This window comes from Eptesicus fuscus, chromosome 22, assembly GCF_027574615.1.
Source record: "Eptesicus fuscus isolate TK198812 chromosome 22, DD_ASM_mEF_20220401, whole genome shotgun sequence".
Lineage (NCBI taxonomy): Eukaryota > Metazoa > Chordata > Mammalia > Chiroptera > Vespertilionidae > Eptesicus > Eptesicus fuscus.
In genome coordinates, this window is record NC_072494.1 from 26140932 (window position 1) to 26163963 (window position 23032).

General features: G+C 43.3%; 1 protein-coding gene across 4 annotated transcripts in view; it reads left to right on the plus strand.

Annotated features, from left to right (window-relative positions):
- The window catches only part of C22H1orf21 (chromosome 22 C1orf21 homolog), a 185759-nt gene that overhangs the window by 77321 nt on the left and 85406 nt on the right, over positions 1–23032 (plus strand). The window lies entirely within an intron of this gene.

Below are 23032 nucleotides of genomic sequence, written 5' to 3' on the forward strand. Positions count from 1 at the left end.
GGAGGACCAGGGGGGTTTTATGCCAAAGCTAGCATTTAAATCAAGTTTTCAATAGGACATAAATCAGTGTGTGAGACAGCATCCACAGGGTGTCCTGGTAGAACTATAAACCTGAAAACAGGTCCAAAAGTGGAGAGAGTGAGGATTAATAAAATGAGAGAGTGAGGCGTTTTTGGGGGGGCTAATAGATAGTTACTCTCTATGTGAATGATAACATTTCTGATTCACAAATACAATGAATTGAATAATAATTTTTCAGCCTCTCTATGATGTTTCAAGGTGATTGTAGAATATCTAGTGAGAAGGTCACAAACTGCCGACTTATGGCCACATCTGTCCTGCAAATATGGGGTGCCCCTCAAAAATTATACACATGCTTCAGGTAATTATAAAGACAGTGTTTATCAGAATAGATTTCATTTTCAAAATGGAGCTGTCAGCTTTAAGTGTGTGGATGGCGGGGTGGGTGGCCGTTTCCCCTTCATCAGGCTGTCACCTCAGTGAACCACTAAGCCTCCCTGGCGGTCAGTTCACTCACTGCCCATTGACTTTGCCTGCCTGGCCACTTCTAGGCTTTTGAGTTCACCTACTCTTAAGTTTGTTCCTTGGAAGATCAAGTATCGCTCCGATGAAGTATTGTCTTTGTGTTAGTACAAAATTCCAGTTAGGACAAGGCAGCTGGAGCAGTTGTTGTTACTTGATCAGTAATACGCACTAGTTGGCATTTACACGGCACTTGTATTCATAAAAGCACCTCTTGATCTCATGTTTGATCAAGAACCTCGTTGAAATAATGTTTTCCATGCAATCAGCTGAAGTTGCACTACGCAGTCATTGTCACACAAGTCTACTGCCTTTAGAGCCTCTAGGCTTTGATCCAGGGTAATGGTTGGTTCAGTCCCTTGGTGAAGAGTTGGGAATGCTGTGGCAGGGCCAGAGCTCTGCTTGCGGTGGACGAGTGTACATGGGGAGGAGGATTTTGTTTCTTTAAGAAGTACTAGCCCGGCCAGTGTGGCTCAGTTGTTGAGCATCGACCTATGAACCAGGAGGTCACAGTTCAATTCCCGGTCAGGGTACATGCTCAGGTTGCGGGCTCGATTTCTAGTGTGGGGCATGCAGGAGGCAGCCGATTGATGATTCTCTCTCATCATTAATGTTTCTATCTCCCTCTCCCTTCCTCTCTGGAATCAATAAGAAATATATAAGTTAAAAAAAATAAAAAGAAGTACTAGTTTCCTGGAACAAATTTGCTTCTAGTGTTGACTATATAGGCTTTAGAGCTATGGAGAACAGGAACATAGCATCTTAATAAAACTAGAATCTAGATCATTGAAACCACAGTTTCTGGGAAAATGGCTCATTGGAACCTAAACATCCATTTGCTAACTTAGTTACAACTTTTATAGCCGAGGAGACTTTCTATTGTCCTAAAGGACCATTTGTATTTTGCAAATGTTAGTATTTAATAAAGGAGCCTTGTGTTGGGCAATTGTTGCCTCCGGATCTCAGTGGCGTTCAACAATGAGCACGTCTTTCTCCATCACAAGTTGGTGGGTCAGCTGGAGGGGCTCTGCCCCATGTCTTTCATCTTCCTCCTGGGACCAGGGAGCCAAGGGGGCATGCCCTCCTTTTGCGAAGGGTAAATGCGCAAGCGCTATATAGGGCGCCTCTTAAGCTTGGGCTTAGAGCTGGCACACTGGCACATTCAAGTCAAGTCACGTGAACAGTTTCAGAGACAAGAGACAGAGAAGTACATCCAACCACCATGCGTTCATGGCAAAGGTGTGCATGTAGAGAAGGGTCAAAAATTGAGGCTGATAATCCAGTCCAGCCCGAGCCTGCCCAGTCTGTGTGGCTCCATGCTGTCCATGCCCAGGCCATAAAGTGCAGCTGAGGCCTCTGCTAACTTTTCTTTATCCTCCTAATACTCATATTGAAGTTTTATTCACTCCTGCTTTTGTCATCTCGTTATTCTCTCTAGTAAACATTTGCAAGAATACAAGGAGGGAGAGAGCTTCCTAAACCAACCAAGGGATATTTTTTCTCATCCTACAAGGTCCTAGGGGGAGAATTGTCAGAGCCCAGGGTTGCACATCAGTGCCAGTGTCCTGGTACTACTGAATGCTAGTGCTTGAACGTAACAAGAGCAGGTCCTATCTGTGTTTCTCCACTGAAATTTGTTTGCAAGCCGTGGAAGTGTACAATGTCCAATATGATCACAGTTGGTCTCACAGGTGAATAATAGATCTGGATGGACCACTTTTAACCATTTGAGAGCTTTTTTTCTTAAAATGTATTTTTATTAATTTTAGAGAGGAAGGGAGGGGGAGAGAGAGATAGAAACATCAGTGATGAGAGAGAATCATTGATCGGCTGCCTCCTACAAGCCCCTATTGGGAATCGAGCCCGCAACTCGGGCACATGCCCTGACTGGGAATCGCACTGTGGCCTCCTGGTTCATGTCAATGCTCAATCACTGAACCACACCAGCCATGCCCATTGGATATCGTTTGTCACCCATTGTTTCAGTATAACAAAGTACCCCAAACTTAGTGGCTTGAAACGGCACATGATTCTGTGGGGTAGCTGGGTTTCACCTACTGTTTTTGCCTGAGCTCGCTCAGTCATGTAGGTACATCCAGCTAGGAATGCAACTCGGCTCAACTGACCAACAGGGCTCTAGGCCTCCCTGTCCCCTAGACCTCTTTCTGGCTAGGTAGTCCATCTTTTCACATGGATGTGTGATTCTACAAGATAAAATAGAAGCTGTCAGCCTAATACCTGGGCTTGAAAGTCCAAGAATGTCACTTTCGGCACAAGTCACAAGACCCAGGCAGCGTCAAGGGAGCCCAGAGGCTCTCCGTCTCCTGGGTCTGTGCCACAGGGCGGGGAGGACTTGTTGGGGGCCGTCTTTGGAGACTGGTCACCACACCCATTGAGGGAGGCAATGAGCACTCTGTGACCAGATTATATTCCAACCTGGACAGTTATATTCTGCTTTGTACATCACGCATCCTTTCTTTCAATGAATAAAAGTAGCTTCATTTGCTTTTTAAAAGCTAAATGTTTGAAAATGTTATTACCATGTGTTGCTGACGTGTTGACAAAGTCTGTGAAGCGTGGTGTGTTTGGGGTCGGCTCTGGAGTCTGTGTGCGCACACACATTTGATCCTTTTCCTAAAGGTGTTAATTTAATTTTGTAGCTTCCAAGGACATGCTGGGGAGCATTGATTAAGCAATGTGTTTTGACAGATGGTAATTTCTGTTTTTATGAAGCAGTTTGATCTCTGTGATATTTTGGTTTATTTAGGAGACTGGACACTCCAGATGTGTGAGACAGAATTTATGTAGACTATGCCACCATTAAGGATTGAGTGAGAAATGGGCACCTTGATTTCTAGATTTCATAGAATTCAGGTCATCCACGTGGAAATTTACCGCTGACATTTACCCAGAGACTTTCTGTCACTTTAAATATCAAAGCATAGCAAGTTTCGGATCTAGAGTTGTGCCTTACATATTGTGGCCCTTTCAGAAGTAAAATCCGGGCCAGAAGCTCATCTCCAGATGGGAATTCCCTTCCCTCATTGGTCAGGGCAGATGTGAAGAATGGTCTGCAGATCTATGAGGTCATTCAGAGGACAGCTGAGCAGACTGCCAAGACCAGCTTGCATAAAATAAGTGACCAGCAGTTTCACGTTATCATAAACTAGTTAAGCAAGTTCTAAGGAAAGCCAGGTGCTTACTGGATTTCTTTCAGCAGTCATCCACTTAGCCTCCCTCGTAAAGTAGGTGCATAGAACAGATTCGGGAAAGGAATATATCAACCCTGAGATCACTATCTCCTCTAAGCTCCTCCCGACGAGGGGAAAACTCTTTAGTTCTGTTGACTTTCCTATTTGCATCCGGGTTACCTACCAGTTCCAAAAAGGCTTTCAGCCTGAGGACATTGCCTCTTCCAGTTCCCAGATCCTATGAATCTCAACATTCTCTCAGCATCAGTTTTCCTGCCACCACCAGAATTTAGGTTGGTGTACCCTGTACCCCAGAATAGTGCAGTGTCCTCTCAACTGATCTCCATGAACCCCCTTTACTGTGTGTTTGCTTCTTTGCTTGTTTTTAAATGTCCATTTCTTACACTACGTCAGGTTGTGTCCGAGTTTCGAAAGTACACCCGTGTCGTGTTAGTGCTCCTGCTCCAGAACTTTCCGTTGCACCTAGTTCTCAGCTGGTAAAATCCTAAATCCTCAGTGAACATGGAAATGGCTCATGCCCACTTTTGCAGCCTCGTTTCATACTCTGTCCATCATGTTCCCTGTCCTCCAGCCAGACAGACAGCTCACCTGCGACCTCATCGCACACCCCCTGTCCTCCAGACCCCCCCATCCCACCCCACCCCCGCTGCACACATCGCCTCTGCTTGGCCTGGGCCCTTGCTCCTCCCTTCAGCTCCTTAGATCCTGCTCTTTTCCCAAACTTCACCTAAACTCGCATGAAACTTTCCCAACACCTTCACAAAGTTCTCTCCTTCCTACTGTACTTGCACACTTGGTTTATGTGTTTATATGTCTGATCTTCCATTGCGTGTTTCTATTGTCATCTCAGTTATGAGTTGGTGAGTCCCCTGAAGGCGGGGACTGTATGCTCCTGTGAGGACACAGGGTTCCTAGGATGCCAGGAGCTGGAGGCAGAGAGATCAGGTTGGGCCCTGACCATGTCAGCTCCCCCTGTATGACCAGGTGGCCTTGATTGGTGCTGAGTTTGGCTAAAGGACCAAGAGAGTCTAATGTTTATAAATACTCCCTGAAGTGGAAGTGCTTAGAATACTATAGAAATTTCTTCTGGGATCGTGGTGTCAAACTGAGCGTAAAAGAGCAGCCGTGAAGCAGGAATTTGGCTGATTCGTTCACTTGGGCTCTATATTGCCGTGTGACTTCAGTTCTGTTCTGATCTTTGGCTACATAAATTGAGAACATGTAACAGGTGAGTGTGTGTGTATGTGTGTGTGTGTGTGTGTGTGTGTGTGTGTGTGTGATGTCATACCAAACTGTTACTCATCTGAAATACTATAGAGACCAGCTTCATAGGTGAAAGTGAAGATTAAATGAGAAAACTTAGCAAATTCCAATATATCAGATTCCAGATTCCAAGCAGCTGGAGGCAAAGCAATAATTCACTGTTTCTCCTTATAATAATTTCTGTGTATAGTAGATGAATTCATCTGTTTGCGTTTATGAGACAGTAACAGAGAGAATAATATTTAACTCCGTGCCATTCAATACTGTAGCCTCTGGTCACATGTGACTATTGAGCACACGAAGTATAACTAGTCCTAAATGAGATATGTTGTAAGCGTGAGGTATACACAGGATTTTGAGGACTTAGTATGAAGAAAAGAATATAAAATAGCTTATTAATAATTTTTGTATTACATGTTGAAATGATAATATTTGGAATATACCAAAATTAAATGTAGCATTTTAAAAATTAACTACCCTAGTTTCTTTGTAATTTAACGTGGCTACTAGAAATATTTAATGAAGTGCATGTGTCATTCATATTCCATTTCTACTGGGTAGTGCTGGTTTAAGTCACTGGAAGGCAGTGTTGGAGTTTAGAACTTCCTTTCAAGTTTCAGTTTGGAAGTTTACTTCTTTAAAAAAAAAAAAAAAAAATATATATATATATATATATATATATATATATATATATTGGTTTTAGAGAGGAAAGGACAGGGGGAGAGAGAGCGAAATATCAATGATGAGAGAGAACCATTGATTGGCTGCCTCCTGCACGCCCCCTACTGGGGATCAAGCCCGCAATCGAGGTACATGCCCTTGACCAGAGTCAAACCTGGGACCCTTCAGTCCACAGGCTGACCACTGAGCCAGACCAGCTAGGGCGAAAGTTTACTTCTTATGGAATCTAAGAGAAAAGGGGGTGGGCTGAGAATGCTGCCCCCATTTTCTGCTTTGACTCTGCAGAGGTGGGAGGTGCGCTCAGCTGGGAGGAGGGTTTTGGTTACCCAGAACCATCAGAGAGGCGGAGATTTGCAGGCAGCTGGGCAGATGAGGAGGAGCACACTAACTCGCTCATCTCTCTGTGCTGATTCGTGATGGTCATTAGCTGCCTCTAATGTAACTTTTGTGCTGGCCTGGGAGGTTTCTATTGACTTCTGATGTTGTGACTTCCCAGAGGTCAGTGAGGAAATCTTCCCCCACCCGTTTTTTTTTTCACTGAGTCCGTAAAGAACAACCTTAAGGGCAGGAGACGTGTTTGATGGGTTTGTTCAGAAACCAGCTTCTGTTCTGTGTAAGGTGTGTGAATGTGTGTTACCTTTAAATCGAAAGACTAGTTTGACTCATATTTTACAGTTTGTAAGGCCTTTTTCTATGTGATTATCATTATTTTCCTCACTTGATACAAAAGGAAACTAAAGTTAAGAGCCATGCCAGTTCAGTTAACTAAAGAAATAGGACTGGCCCAGCCAGCATGGCTCAGTGGTTGAGCATTGACCTATGAACCAGGAGGTCACAGTTCAATTCCCAGTCAGGGCACATGCCCGGGTTGTGGGCTTCATCCCCAGTGGGGGGTGTGCAGAAGGCAGCCAATTAATGATTCTCATCATTGATGTTTCTATCTCTCGTTCTCCCTTCCTCTCTGAAATCAATTTTTTTAAAAAATTATTTTTAAAGAAGTGGGACTATGGCTGGAATTGAGGATGTTGACTTAAAACATTTTTCTTTCAGTTAGGGTTGACATTCAGTATTATCATATTATGTTAGTTGTAGGTCTGTAACAGTGATTAGATACTTATATAAGGCACAGAGTGATCACCCGGGACAAGTCTGATACCCATCTGACACCACCCGTCGTTGTTACACGGTTACCGACTTTTTTCCCTAAGGAAGATGCTGGCTTTGGACCAAGGGCGATTTCCCTCTCTGGAATAAGATATCTGTCTTTACCATTAAATATCTAAACCAACCTTCGCTCGGAGTCTTTGGGAAGGAATTGCTAACTGGTGCTCCAGCTCAGCCTCAGCTTTCATGAGGATGTCTGGAGACCCTACGGCGGTCATTGGGGCTGTTTCCAATGGCCTGGACTTCACCACCATGGCAAGTGCATGGGCCTGGAGTCCGGCAAACTGGTTTCCAGTGCTCACTCAGCTACTCACTCACATGCAGTCTTGGAAAGTTCCCGAGGCTCTCTTCGCCCGAGTTCCCCTTTCTGTGTAGTTTGGGCAATACCAGTACTTACCTGCCTTCAGAGGATAATTTTGAGACTTACATGTATCAATGTATGCCAGGCCCTTGGAATAGGACTTGCCAAATGATATGCAGAATGACTGCCGTTTATTACTGTCATCATAGCAGCAGCCTTGATAACAAATGTGCAAATGTGTAATTTTCTCAACTTAAAAAGCTTATCAGTTATCTACGTAACACTTATCTCTTTATTTGGTAAAGGTGTTCTTTCTCTGTTTTGACCTAGACCAGCTTCTGTTATGTGTAAAATCAAAACTTTATATGTGTGTCTTTAAATCAAGACTAAAGCATATGATTTAAGAGTAGTGAATATAATATTATGACTTATTTCTATAAAAGTGTGGTTTAAAAAAAAATTCCACCACAGAGGTTAACAAATATAATTTCATTTATCAAACATAAATCAACCCATCAATCTCTCTCTCCCTGTGTGCGTGTGCACGCGTGCGCACATGCAGTTTGAGCATTTTCCTGCTCCTGGCTTTATGTTGTAGGTGAGGATGTTTATAGAAGAAAGAGCATTTCTTTGTGAAGCACCATGGCGAAGCCAAGAGGCAGTAGACCCTGCTGATGCCCTCAGTGACTGTAATCGGATACATGCCTCCATAACTAACTGAAATAAAAAGGTGTACAAGTTAGATACTATTTCAATTCACATTTCATTCATTAAAAACATTTGTTAGTCATAAGTATAATATTAAAAATTGAATTCCCTGACTCATCTCTTCATACTAGAGTTTTTCAGATGAATCGAAAGATTGAACTGTATGAAATCATGAAAGTATTGTAAAAAATATAGGAATGTTTTTATGATCTTAGGTTGCAAAATGTCTCCTTCATGATGCCACAAAGCCCGATGCCATCAAAGAAAGGTTGATAACCCTGGGTGCTGATCACACAACACAGGTACAGATGACGTGTTGTGGAACTGTGCGCCTGAAACATGTATACTTTTGTTAACCATTGTCACCCCAAGAAATTCAACGAAAAAAGAAAGATTGATGAATTTGAGTACATAAAAGTTTTAAATCTCTGCATGGCAACAAACAAGCCAACCACCATAGATGAAGTTAAAAGGCAAATGTCAAACTGAGTGAGAATAATACTTGCAACACAAATGAGATGAACATGACTAGCCTCTTAAAATCTATAAGGAAAGAGCTAACATTCCAGTTGAGAAATGGGCTAAGTTTATGGATCAGGCAATTGAGGAAGAAAAAATACAAAAGGACAGTACCCATGCAGAAAGATATTCAACTTTTTAATAATTAAATAAAACACGCACACCCCAAAGCAAAACAAAACAGTTTTCACCACTCAAATTGGCGGGGACAGGCATCTGTCTCATGCTATCACTGGTAATGTCAAACCAGAACAATCTTTCTGGGACCTCAAAGAGTAATATAGTAATTAATGAAAAAAATATATATATAATTTAAAAGAGAATGCCCTTTGCTCAGTCAGTGCCACTTCTAGGAATTTATCCTAAGGAGATCATTGGACAGGCATGCAAACCTGAATGCTCAAAGGTCGTTCTCACTGATGAAACATACAGGGGTGGGCAAAAGTATGTTTATAGTTGTGAGTATGCAGAATACAGTTTATTCTTGTATTATTATTTATTTATTTATGTGATTAATAAATAAGCCTATAATAATAAGTTTAATTATTATTATTATTAAGCTTCTTTGGCCCACCCCTGTGCATCAAATACAGCCATTAAAGATGAGGTACTCTGTATTTATTGAGGTGGAAAGAGGTCCACGGCACGCTGATAAATGAAAAGTATAAAAGGCTTTACCCAGCATACCTTGCTTGTCAGTTTGCTTTGTTTAGGGTACATGTCAAATTCTGCGCATAAAAGAAATGTCTGGAAGGCTGTTCACCAAAACATTAACAATGGCAAGCTCTCTTTCGTGGTGTTTCAGGTGGTTCTGAATTCGTCCTTGTATTTTTCTGTACGGTTTAAATCTTTTAGTTAATATGTATCATTCAGGACAACTATCTATTTTGATAAGTATGAGTTCATGATTCCCTCTTCCAAAGGCCTTCCGTTGAACTTTCAGGGCAGGGTGAGATCTGTCCCAGTGAGATGTGTCTGTCACTGAAATAGCCCCGGGCAACAGGGGTTTGACTGACAGACTTGTTTGTCCTTGTAAACAGAGTCTGATCACTCACTGGCACTTGATGGTTTCATTTAAAACCTAGTAGTTCCATTCAGTCTACTAAGCACGTGCTAACAATCTACTGCTCAGGTGCTAGGCACTGGGGCTATAAAGATGTATTAAACATGGTCCCTGCCTTTTAGGACCTGATAATGATATGAGATGGGCATCTCAACAAAAAATACGAGTATCGTATGATGATGATGTGGAAGGGTCTAGGGCAAGACTTATAAAGAAGATGATTAAGCCCTGGCCAGTGTGGTTCAGTCCTTAGAGTGTCAGCACACACACCAAAGGGTGGAGGGTTCGATTCCCGGTCAAGATCAGGTTTGATCCCTGGCCTGAGTCAGGGCTCCTGTGAGAGGCAACCAATGGATGTGTCACTCCCACATCAATGTTACTCTCTCCCTCTCCCTCTCTTTCTCCTTCCCTTCCTTCTACTTTCTCTAAAAAGCAATGGAAAAAATATCCTCAGGTGAGGATTTTTTTAAAAAAAAGAGGATGAGTAAGGTCTCAGCTGAGTCTTAAAAGATGCATAACAGACAAAGGAATGAGGTGGGACAGGAGTTTCTGGCCAAGAGACAGTGGGAAGACTCACAGGCACATTGGACATCAGATATGTTGAGAGGAGACAGGGAAGCTTTACCAAACCAGTGGGGGAATGACTTTAGAAACTCTCACATTAGGGCAAGAGTTATAAATATTTGGAAATTGTACGCTAATTTTTTTCAAAACACCACAGAGGTCACACAGGCAGTTCAGGAATCCTAATTATGTCAGGGCTCTGGAAATTGGCTGAGCATTTAGAAAACACTGAACAGGAAGTCTAGGTCTGCTGCTAATTTCTTAAGATAAGCTTTCAGCCTCACCTCAGGTTAGGTCATCACAGACCCTGAAACACGAATGCGGGAACACGGCCTCAAGTCCCTGTTGAGACTGTATTATCCCTCCAGCATCACAGAACCGGACGAGCCAGGGGATGCAACCACTTGACGGTGTGGTGTTTGTCCCATGTGGGAATCCAACGTGGCTCTGTTTATTAGAGCACATGGGCGGTGTCACCAGAGTAGATGCTAGAGACATCATATATTCTTCATGTGTGATGGAATCGGGAACCTTAAAACCATGGCGACAGTTCCTGCCTTGAGAGGCATGCAGGCACTTGTTGCTGCAGGTAAACCCTGAGTCTTTGCCCCATTTTTAGAGGGAGGATCGGGACACAGAGGGAGGTGGCAATGGCACGCCCATCCCCCTGGCACAGAGCAGGAGTCGGCCTGCCACGCCAGTTCACCCACGAGGCCTCCCTGAGTGTTCTTCAGCGGCTAAATATTTCCAGCTGAGTAGTTTGTGATCCTAAATTGGTGTCACAGTTTAATTGTGTTTCTGATAACAGCATTCTCAACAGTGAGGAAAATTGCTTCATCCAATTAAGGCCCCCGGAGATAGCAATTCTGCCCGCGGTGTTCGCTAGCCAGTTACAAGGCGAGAACAGTTCCAGTTGATCCTCACCAGGCCCCGGGTGCTTGTGAGCGTGGAGACGAACAGTCAGGTGACCTGCCCGCAAACAGTTTACCCAATTGTAGAAAAAACACCATTTAGGCCCAGGAAATAATTCGGCAAGAAGTAGACATTTGAAAACATGAAACAGAGCGCTACACTGAGTGTTGGCCCAGATGCGCACGGGTGCCATGGCCATGGGGAAAATCATTGTAAGCCTGCTTTAGGGGTACAGAGGAGAAAGGTCTGATTGGAAAATAAAGGCATTTCCTTCTTAGAGAAGAATCTAGCTACTCTTCAGTAAATCATTATTTTATCATTGTTGAGTCTTGAAGATAATTCTTTTTTTAAAATATATTTTATTGATTTTTTCAGAGAGGAAGGGAGAGAGATAGAGAGTTAGAAACATCAATGAAGAGAGAAACATCGATCAGCTGCCTCCTGCACACCTCCTACTGGGGATGTACCCGCAACCAAGGTACATGCCCTTGACCAGAATCGAACCTGGGACCTTTCAGTCCGCAGGCCGATGCTCTATCCACTGAGCCAAACCGGTTTCGGCTTGAAGATAATTCTTATCATTTGATCACACATCGCCATTGTCTCACGTATCATAGTGCCTGACCTATCAGCTGTTTGGTAGTAATGACCTGATCTGAAAAATAATGACAGCTGTTATTTACCGGGTTCTGTGATGCCCATTCACAGGTGAGGGAGTGGAGGCTGTGAGAAGTGAGAAACTTGCCTAAGTTCACGCAGGTAATATGTTCCCGTGGAGTCTCTGTCTGATTTCAGAACTTCAGCGAACAGACGTGTGCTTTAGGAAGAGGAGGCACTGGGTTAGGTGGAATCGGGGATTTTTCAAATGTACGGGACACGGTTCCTCTGGCCTAGGAACTTTCAGTCCAGTGGAAGAGCAGAGCATCAGATCATGTCTTCCTTTCTAGCCGGGTCGTCCATTGAGCAGCTCAGATTTATTGAGCCCTGTTGTATGCAAGGCCTTTTGGGCTGGCCCGAACCCTGTGCACTGATGACAGTCCGCTGGCCCCCATCTCTCAGTGCCAACTTCACCGCCATGAACCCTCCGTGACAGTGTACTCCAGGGCTCTGAAGAGAGAGCATACACATGTTATGGGCCATGTTGTACATTGAGTTTCTTTTTTTTGTTCCTTTTTTTAAAAGTATATTTTTTTATTGATTTCAGAGAGGAAGGGAGAGGGAGACACATCAATGATGAGAATCATTGATCGGCTGCCTCCTGCACGCTCCCTACTTGGGATCGAGCCTGCATCCCAGGCATGTGCCCTTGACCAGAATTGAACCTGGGTCCCTTCAGTCCGCAGACCGGCGCTCAATCCACTGAGCCAAACCAGCCAGGGCTACATTGAGTTTCTTTTGGTGTTGTTGGCAGATGGTCACTAATACTGGTAAGAAGACACCCCGTGGTTTGCACCCTGTTCCTGAGCTAGCTCCTGTTGACTAGGATCTGGGGGACTTATTTCTGAACTGTAGGAAGGGGGAAGGGCAAGCCTGTGTTTTAGAGGCTGGGAACTCATTTGCATGTCTCTGTGTGGCTCTGCAGTTCCTTAGGCCAAATGAAACCCAAGTGTATGGAATAATTAATCCCAAATTCTCTAGACTTTGGGGATAAGATAACAAAAATTACAATAGTTGAGGCTTCATCTCCTTGTTTGGGTATTTCTGTTTGTTCACTTCATTGTATTCAAACTCTCTGAGGTTAAATGGAAAAATTCTGGTTATGAAATTTGGCCATATGGAATGTCTTCATTTATTTAGTATATGCATTTTTTTTAAATTTAAAGATATTCTCCTTGATTTCATAGAGAAAGGGAGAGGGAGAGAGACATAGAAACATCAGTGATGAGAGAATCATTGATTGGCTGCCTCCTGCATACTCCACACTGAAGATCAAGCTTGAAACCTGGTCATGTGCCTTGACCAGGAACCGAATTGTGCCCTCCTGGTTCATAGGTTGATGCTCAAGCACTGAGCCATGTCAGCCAGGCAGACAATGTATATTTAATGTATATGCACATGGGCCGAAAAGAAAGCTTCTCAGTGTTTACTGAGAAAGGTAATGATTATCTCTGATCAATCTTTACTGGTGGTTCTGATTACAGGTGAGTCTCTGTGCTTCTGGTGTGTTTTCCACATATCTCTTTTTCTAAAGGAGGTTTTTTAAAAAATTAAATACAATTTGTTTGGAAACACACTAGGGTGAACATCACTCTTGAGAATAATCTAGAAAACTTTCTAAAAGCAGTTTCTTTATTTAGTACCTTTTCTATGGCAGGCATCATTTCAGGTATTCTGCTATTTGTGAATTCATTTAATGCTCATACTACCTTATGGGATAGGTTTTAATAGGAACTTATCAGTTCAGTCCCCAAATCTGTACATTTAACCACCATGCCTTGCTACCTTATCTAACCGTCCTTTCTTAACTTAAAGTCACTGTTTGTCTAGGTCAGTGGTCGGCAAACTCATTAGTCAGCAGAGCCAAATATCAACAGTACAACGATTGAAATTTCTTTTGAGAGCCAAATTTTTAACTTAAACTTCTTCTAACGCCACTTCTTCAAAATAGACTCGCCCAGGCCGTGGTATTTTGTGGAAGAGCCACACTCAAGGGGCCAAAGAGCCGCATGTGGCTCGTGAGCCACAGTTTGCCGACCACGGGTCTAGGTTATAATATATGAAAAGCAAATTTCTTCTTCTAAGAAATGAAAAAGAAGTATTGCCAGTATCTTCGGTAGCTTCAAAGCATTACCACGAGCTAGAAGGTGAGAAAGTTGGAAGTGTGTGGGTACTGTCCTCCCTTCTATCTTGTCTGGCTGGGTTTTTATTTATCTTTCACCCAGCGATGCTTAAATTGGTGTTGTGCACTTGGTAGTCAACATGAGATTCAAGTTGCTGACTTTCTGTCTTAAAGTTTTGTTAGACATAGTGGTAGGGGACATTGGTTCTGTTATTTGAAAGGGATCATGAAATATAAAATAGAAGATAATCTCAAACAAAACCAGTCAGAAAGAGAACATTTAATTTCCCAGATGACTGACTTTGTCAAGAACTACTGTATTGTAACCTGGTCACTTTCAAGACAAGAGACAGTCAAAACTTACAGAAAGTCAAACTCTAAAGGGATAACAGAGATAATAGTCTTATGGTTGTAATAGTTAATGTACATATAAATCACCCTGGCTGATGTGGCTCAGTTGGTTATAGTGTCGTATTGTGTACCAAAGGGTCCCAGGTTCAATTCCCCATCGGGCACATACCCAGGTTGCAGGTTCTATCCCTGGTCAGAGTATGTATGGAAGGCACCCGATCGATGTTTCTCTCTCTCTCTCCCTCTCCCTTATTCCCTCTCAAGAATCAATGAAAAACATATTCTAGGGTGAGAATTTTTTTAAATGTATGTATAAATAATATCCTGCTAACATATACTTGCCAACACATTTTTTAAGCTGTGAATGAAAATGGTCTTTGATGGCATTAGAAAGGTTTCATAAGTAAAGTCTCTTAGATAGAAGGGCCGACGCTGGGGAAGGGGATTAGTGCATAGGAGGAAGGCCGTGGGGGACAGGTGTGCAGACCACTTCCTTAAAGGTAATTTAAGTTACAATGTAAATGGATATTTGCATTTTTATTTAAAATATATTTCCAAAAGCTATGTGCATGGCTATGAAGAGTTGAAGGTACAAGATTAAGGGTGAAGTGAAAAAGCATGGTGCTAAAACAGCAGTCTATGAAACTAATGAATATTTTCAAATTGTGAAACAAAACCAAACTGGGACAAATCTCCATTTAGATTACGTTTCATTTCCATTTTAAAAACCTCATTGGAGACCAGCTAAATTGCATTTGAATTGCCTCCTAGCTACAGGCACCCGTGTTTCACTGTGTAAATGTCACTGTCGATTTTGATCTATGACCAAGGAAGAAATTGTCAAACTATATATGAAAAAGGATTTTCTTTTTAATGTTGCGCCCAGCATTTTTGGCATTTATTGTTTCAGCTGTTTAACACAACAGTTTTTCGTTAATCTTTTCCTTCCCGTTGCCTTCTTTCATTCAAGAAATGTTTCCTTATTAAAAAAATGTTTAGATTTTGAATTTTGACCACAGCTTTTCTCTTTTGTTTCTTGCCTCATTTACCCCAATGCAGTTATTGCATTGCCAAGTGTTAAAATGGAAAGACAAGTTCTATATGCTTTTAGCTCCTATAGAACTCTGAAAATTGCAGTTATTCATTCAAGAAATGTTTATTGGGAGATTGTTCAATTGGCTTTTAGTAGCAGAGATGACACATAATATGACACTGACAGCCCTCATTTTGCCTACCTCCTCGGTGACACAAGAAATAAGCAGAGAGACATTTAACCCACTGTCAGGTGGGGATGAGCATGAGAAAAATAAAAAAGGGGAGAGTCAGGGGGCAGCTATTTTAGTCTCGTCGGTCCTAGAAGATCCATCTGAGTAGGTGACCTTTTTGAGCAGACACCTGGAGAAAGGGAGGAAGCCTTGAGAATACCCGGGGACAGTGTTTCAGGCGAGGAACCACAGGACCAAATTCCTGAGGGAGGTAACTGATAGGTTCCAGCGTGAAGCCTGAGGTCCTCATGCCAGGAGAGTGGTAGGTGATAGACTCGGAGGGGATCCTGGGGTTGGAATGTACATGCCACGTGTGGACTCTCGATTCTGTACTAGAAGCCAGGACAGGGTTCAGAGCATGGAAGAGTGATGAAGTCTGACTTAGGTTTTTAATTGAAAGGCATATTCTTGCTGCTATGTGGTGAATCCCATATAACAAAAGCCTAATATGCAAATAAACCAAAAGGCAGAATGACCGGTTGCTATGACGTGCACTGACCACCAGGGGGAAGACGCTCAACGCAGGAGCTGCCCCCAGCCCGCAGGCCCCAGGCCAGCCAAGGCAGGTGCGAGTGGTGGGGGGGCCACCCAATCACCCCACCAGTCGCCCCACAGATAGGCCCTGATCACCAGCCAGGTCTAGGGACCCTACCTGTGCATGAATTTCGTGCACTGGGCCTCTAGTAGAGTATAAGAGGCAAGAGTGGAAGGAGGTGACAGAGGCTGGTTCAGGCAAGAGATGGCGGTGGTCTGGATTCAGGAGATATAAATGGAGATAGTGAGACCTGGTTAGGTTCGGCTTATATTTGGGGAACCATTAAATACAAGCTTCATGACCAATGGGTTTTTCCGTTAGGGTTGGGAGGGGAGGTGATGTTCTGGGCCAACAAAGCCCCTCCTCTATAGTGGTTCATAGGACACCCGGTTTTTAAGTTCTGAATCAGTGACTGTGTTCTCAGCCTTAGCCACACAGGGTGAAAAATGAAACTCTGGCCTGTTGTATAGAATTGTATGGGCCTGTCATACTTGGCTACATGTGGAAAATACCTGATTTAAAACATCCAAAGACTTAGAAATTACAGTTCCTTTTTTGCTACTTTTCCAGCTTTATTTGTATGTAATTGACACATAGCATTGTACAAATTTAAGGTGTATGGTATGATGATTGAATATACTTACATATTGCAAAGTGATTACCACAATAAGGTCAGTTAACACATCTATTACCCCACATAGTTACCTTTTTTTTGTGGTGAGAACTTTAAGCTCTACTCTTAGCAACTTTCAAGTGTATAATAACTACAGCCACTACATTGTACCTAGGTCCCCAGAACTTATGCTGTTTATAACTAGAAGTTTGTACCCTTTGACCAGCATCTCCCCTTTTCCCTCATTCCCTGGCCCATAGTAACCACCATTCTACTCTATTTCTATGAGTTCAACTTCTTTAGATTCCACATATAAGTGATATCATACAGTATTTGTCTTTCTCTGCCATTTGTCCATCCACATTGTTACAAATGGCAGGATTTCTTTCTTTCTCACGATGGAATAATATTCATATATATCCATGGAATATATATATGACATTTTCTTTATGTATTTCTACATTTAGGTTGTTTCCATGTCGTGGCTATTGTGAATGATGCTTCAGTGGACATGGGGGTGCAGATATCTCTTTCAGATAGTGATTTTATTTCCTTTGGATATATACCCAGAAGAAGGATTGCTGGATCCTATGGTGGTTCTATTTTTAATTTTTTGTGGAACCTTCATACAGGTTCCACAAAAAATTAAAACCTCCCTATGTTTTCCGTAGCGGCTGCACCAATTTACATTGCCACTAACAGTGCACAAGGGTTCCCTTTTCTCCACATCCTCACCAGCACTTCTTATCTCTCACCCTATTAGTAGTAGACATTCTCACAGGTATGAGGTGACACAATGGCTCTTTTTTGCTGCTATGCATCCCTCTTGAGGAAGCAAAATGGAACGCTATCTTTAACAATATTGGAGATCGCAATCTACATTTAAAGAGGTTACATGTACATGGTGGGCGAGGGTCCCTAAGAACCCCCTCTCCATCAGCTCTGTGTCCTCAGGCTCTCACTACAAAGCCTACTTGGAAATCGCTATGTCATATAGTTTAGATGACAGGAATTTAATTGAACTGCTCAGATGCCCTTATGAATGACTCTCATCCTCTCTCCCCAAAAGATAAATATTCAAAACCACCATCGTTGTTTATAAACAAATGGAGCAAATGTGTTACTAAAATGGGCTTGTTCTGGCAATCACCACACTGCTGTTTGTGTTCATGAATTTCAATTTTATATCCCACATATGAGTGAAATCATATCGTTCTTGCCACGGGTAGGGTGAGAAGGAGTCCTAATATAAGGTGACAGGAGAAGATTTGACTTTGGGTGGTGGGTACACGGTGTAATATACAGATCTTGTAACTTAGAAACCCACACCTGAAGCCTATATGTTATTGACCAATGTTACCCCAATTTAATCAATCAATCAATCAATGAAAGTAAAATAGGCTTGTTCGAACCAACCAAGTTGTGGAAGATAGTGTGTTTTTATTTACTGCATCGCTCTCCCGATAAGCTCTCCCAGACATATTATTCCTAAGAGCCATTATTTGTCACCATCAGAACACACTGTGGTCCCTGAGGGGAAAATAACTTGGCGATGCACAGCAACTGGAAATGATCTTTCATTTTACATGAATGAAGCTCCCATGAGAAGAGGTACTGACTTGTGAAAGGAGAGAAAGAGGGTGAGAGCCCTCCGCCTCCTTCCCAACCACGTGTGGGCCCTCTCCTAGCATCCCAGGACCTTCCTTCATGAACTCGAACCTTTCTTTCATGAGATCTGCAGGGAAAGTCAAGTCATGAATATTTTTTCATCAGTGGAGAAGCTACACTATTTTATCACATTTTCCCCTTTTCAAAATTCAGTGGCGATGCTTGTGAACTGGAGAATGACTTTAACTGAAAATGACTCTATCTAGTTCCTTCCTGTTCTTGTGAATGGTTTTACTGCCACTGAATAATTTCTAACGGTTGTATAACCCAGATCAAGTCATCCTCCTCCTGCCCCCGGAAGCCAGCTTCAATCCAGAGACATATTAACAAGAAACACTAAACATCATTGAAAAGCAGTTTGCGTTTTTACTGAATAGCATCAAAGAACCCCAAAGAGGTCTTCCATTCATAAACCACTCTACAACCTACTGGCATCAACTCTCATGAATCCCTAGCTCTCTGCCAGTCTGGTGACCTTTGTCTGTCTTTCCACTACCTCAGAAATCTCCCCCTTTCTCTAATCTTCTACAAAGCTTTCCCCCCATCCCAGCCCACTTGTTGTTATTGTTTTTTGTTGTTTTGTTTTGTTTTTTGTTGTGTTTTGTTTTTTCTTCAGGCCGTATTATCTTCTCATTAGCTCTGCTCTTTGCAAAGAGCAGGAGCCCATCTGGCCTGATGGTGAGATAGGTGCTTGGGGTGGTGGTGCTGGGATGCTCAAGTGCTAATGCTTTTCTCCGTCCTGGTCATTATCCGAGAATCTTTTCCCTCACAGGAATCCACTTAAGTCAGAACTCAATTAAAAAATCAAATCAGTTCGATTCTGGTCAAGGGCACATGCTAGGGTTGTGGGCTCAATCCCCAGTAGGGGGCATGTAGGAGGCAGCCAATCAATGATTCCCTCTCATCATTGATGTTTCTGTCTCTCTCTTTCTTCCTCTCTGAAATCAATAAAAATATATATTTTAAAAATCAAACCAGATGGACATCAACATATACTTTGCGCGGGTGCACACACACACGCACACACAGAGCCCAATTTTTCGATGTTTGTGATGACTCTGTGGCAGCCACATTAGGTGGGGAAGAGTTTCTGGAGTGGTCATATATTTTCCTCATCCTGACCAACCATCCTACAGATTCCTGGCTATTGATCTTGGACATGGCAGTGAAGGACTGACTACAAATGAATCAGCAGAAATGTACTGCCAGTCCTAGAAAAGCAAATCACCTTTCAGACCCTCTGGATGACAGGGGAATCTTATCGATTTCATATACAAAGGAGGGCACGTGAGACACTCTTATGAGTCTCTTTTCATATTTGCTGTTACTGCCTCCTACTTTACCCTGAAAAGAATATCACTGCATATGTTTATTTTAGGTCCTATTTTATAATTTCTTCTTTTTTTTTTTTTTAATGCCTGACCTGAAAAGTTTATCTTAAGGGTGACATTCATTAAAGGAGAGGATACAAGTTGTGGTATCATGTCATAATAGTTCTGTAATGGGAATCAGTACACAGAGATAATTTTTATCAGAAATTCTCTTTAGAATATATGTGTGGGAATCTTGAATAAGAGCCTGGAGTTTGAGTCACTCTGCTGGGTTCAAGGCCTGGCCCCAGTCCCTCTCACTAGATGGTGCAGCTACATAAGTGAATGCTCTGTGCCTCAGTGTCCTCATGTGGATGATGGAGACATTAATGGTTCTACTTCATAGAGTTGTTGTATTAAATGGGTTGCTGTATGTCAGAACTGGACCCGGAACATTAAGGGGCTCTATAAGTGATACCTGTCCCTCCTCCTCTGCCGCCGCCTCCTCCTCCTCCTCCACTTCCTCCTCCTCCTTCTCCTTCTTTCTCCTTCTCCTTCTCCTTCTTTCTCCTTCTCTTCTTCCTTCATTCTCCACTTTCTCCTTCTCATTCCAATGAAGGAAGAGATCCTTGATTTATTGCTTGATCTTAATGCTAAGAGCATTTACCAGAGTTACAGTAGTAATAGCAGAGGACTTAAAATGGAGTTATCTTTCAAAATAACAAGTTTGGGTAAAGTTCTTGTGATCATTACTTGACTGTATATTGGAGAAAAACCAGTTCTTTTCTCATAGAGGCAGGGATGGTCCAATCGCCATGGGAATGAAAGGGTCACAGCATTCATTGAATGGCACATGATTTCCTAAGTTAAGGAGCACAGGGACAGTGTCTATCCACTGATGAAAGGCTACGAGACCTGAGCAGGGAGGCTCTCACACTTTCTCTGATGTTACCCATGAAGGTTGGATGTCTTTATAACTTTTATCCCTATCTCTGTGATTTATACTTTTGCCCTCATCCTTTTTGAACCCATTCATATTCTAAACCTCTATCATCTCACCAATACATTTCTTCCCTAGACTCAGACCAGCCTGGATTTGAACCCACCACTGCCCCTTGACCACCCAATCAGGGACTAATCTCTGCAACTGTAAAAAGGGGCTTATAATACCAGCCGCATGGGGCTAACATGAGGATTAAATCAAAGCAGAGGGCAGGATAGAGGACTGGACGGGCTTTTGTCTTGAATGATTATTAAGGATATTAAGGTTATTAACGTGCTGGCTTTTATCTTAAATGGTTATTGAAGATAACAGGAACCCCACTAAGAACAGCAGGGAGGACTTAGCTGGTCTCCAACTTTTCAGGAGTCCCAGCGGTTGGTCCTGGGTGGGCAGAGACCCAGCCAGCGGTACAGGTCAGTCAGAGCAGGGCTCCTGGGACGCCTGGTAAACCGCCAGCAGCACAGCCATGCAAGCCCTCCCTCTCTGGGTGCGGCTCTGCCTCCCCTGCTCATTCTGGGTCTTGGTTGGGAATTTTAATGACTCGGCATAGAAATTAAACCCCCTCCCTTAGAGAGCTCTGGTTGCACATGCGTTCCTGCAGGAATCCAGACTGGGTTTGGAGCTGGCTGTATCTCTTGTCAGAGATGAATGTTGGGGGCCCTTAATGACTGGGTAATAGTTCCCTGGTCACTGGATAATGAACCCCAAGTGAATGAAGGAAATATATTGTCTGGCCTCTGGAATGATGAAGTGATTCAAGAATGGGGTCTGCAGGGTCCGGTCTTCATGATTAAAGGGGCTGCAGTGAGAGAAGCTCGGTCACCCTCTGGTCCTGGCAGCCGAGGGCACCTCTCATCTCGTCTTCTCCAAACACATGGATGAGACCCTAGAATGCTAAGGGACTACGGCACTCTTGCACGGGCATCTCAACACACTGGGCCATTCCGAGAGCTCTACCCCTTACCTCCTGGGCATACAGCTGTGAAGTCACAAAGCCAGGTCCAGAGAGAAAGCCCTTTCAATCCATCCATTGTGATCCATTGTGTCCCATGGGGGGAGGAGCTGGGATCAGGTGCAGTGGCAATGCCTTTGCCCCTAGGGTAGACCCCACCTCCATCTCAGCCACTCCCTGATCTGAGTGCTTTGAGGGAAGCTGGAACTAGGTCTGGCAGCTGTTGCATCTCCAGCTCCATCCCCCCCAGTGCCCCACCAACCCCCCACCAGCTGACTCCAGGATAAAGATGGCACCCTCTGAAGCTTCTCTGTGTCTTCTCTCTCTGGCTCTTTCCCTGTCTTATTCATGTTCTTCCTTCCCTTCCTCAAACATCTGGTCCACCTCAGCGTGTATGTGTGTATGTTTCACCTCCTTTCAGAGAGGCAGAAAGCCTTGGATGAAGGCAGTTGGGGTCTCTCCGGAGGAGAGGGCTGAGGACAGCCCAGAGGACGGACCCTTTGCCTGTATTAGTGGCTTCAGTGCCAAGACATTGGTAGGGGGTTCATATTCCTTCAAAATGGAGCCTGCCTATTGTGGGACTTTGTACCAGGTCTCTCTGGAGTGGCCTCATCTCTGCCAGACCTAGTTCCTGCCTCTCATGCCCGTGCAAACCAGGAGCCCCTGTTTGCCACACTCTTCTGGCCTTTGAACTCACTGTCCCCTTTGCCTGCACCTGTCCTTCCCCACACACTAGTGTTCCTCAGAATTCCAGTGGGATGTGTCACCTCCTCCAAGACTCTCCCCAACCTTGCTCACGGGGCTCCCTCCCTGCTATACGTATCACATGTGCTTCTCATAGTTATACACACTAGACCCCCTCCTTGCTTATTTTCTTATCTCCAAACACATAGACGAGACCCTAGAATGCTAAAGGACTGTGATTTATACATTTCCTAGCACGTAGTAGGTGCTCACTAAATATTGCTGAAGGAAAGAAGGAGAGAAACACAGAAAGGACAGTAGAGGATAGCCTGGCATTTGATTCAAGGACAGAAAGCAGGCAGTTCCTTCCACTTTCTCGTGTCTGAACTATAACCAAGCAGTGTTGTTCCCAGGCCTTTCAGGACAGAAGTGTGTTCATGAGTTCCTGTAGTTTACAGTCAATATGTGTTATTGACACAACAGTCTATAAGAAAAACGCTACAACTCCAATAAGAAGAAAAGGACCAAGGATACGAAAAGATGCTACACAGAAGGAAGTAAAATGAACGATCAGCACATGGGAAAAGTATTCAGTACCACTAGTCAGTTTGGAAACATCAAACCAACTTAAACATTTGGTGCCATTTCACCCTTCAGTTCATTACGTGTGTTTGAAAAATGTAACCCCTTTATGAGTGAGGGTGTGCTGAAAGGAGTTTTACACGAAGCAAGACGAAATGGAACCAGCACCAACACAAGCCCTTTTATTCCCGGTGTTCAGTATAAACAAGCATTGGGTTTCACTAGAGAGTAAGGATACACTAGGCTTCTGAGAATTGCTATCTTGGTGACAGTAACATTTTTGGATTATGAAATATCAAAGGGGGGATATAGACAAATATGTATAATCTCCATACCTCCCCCAGTAGAAACCCCATGGCC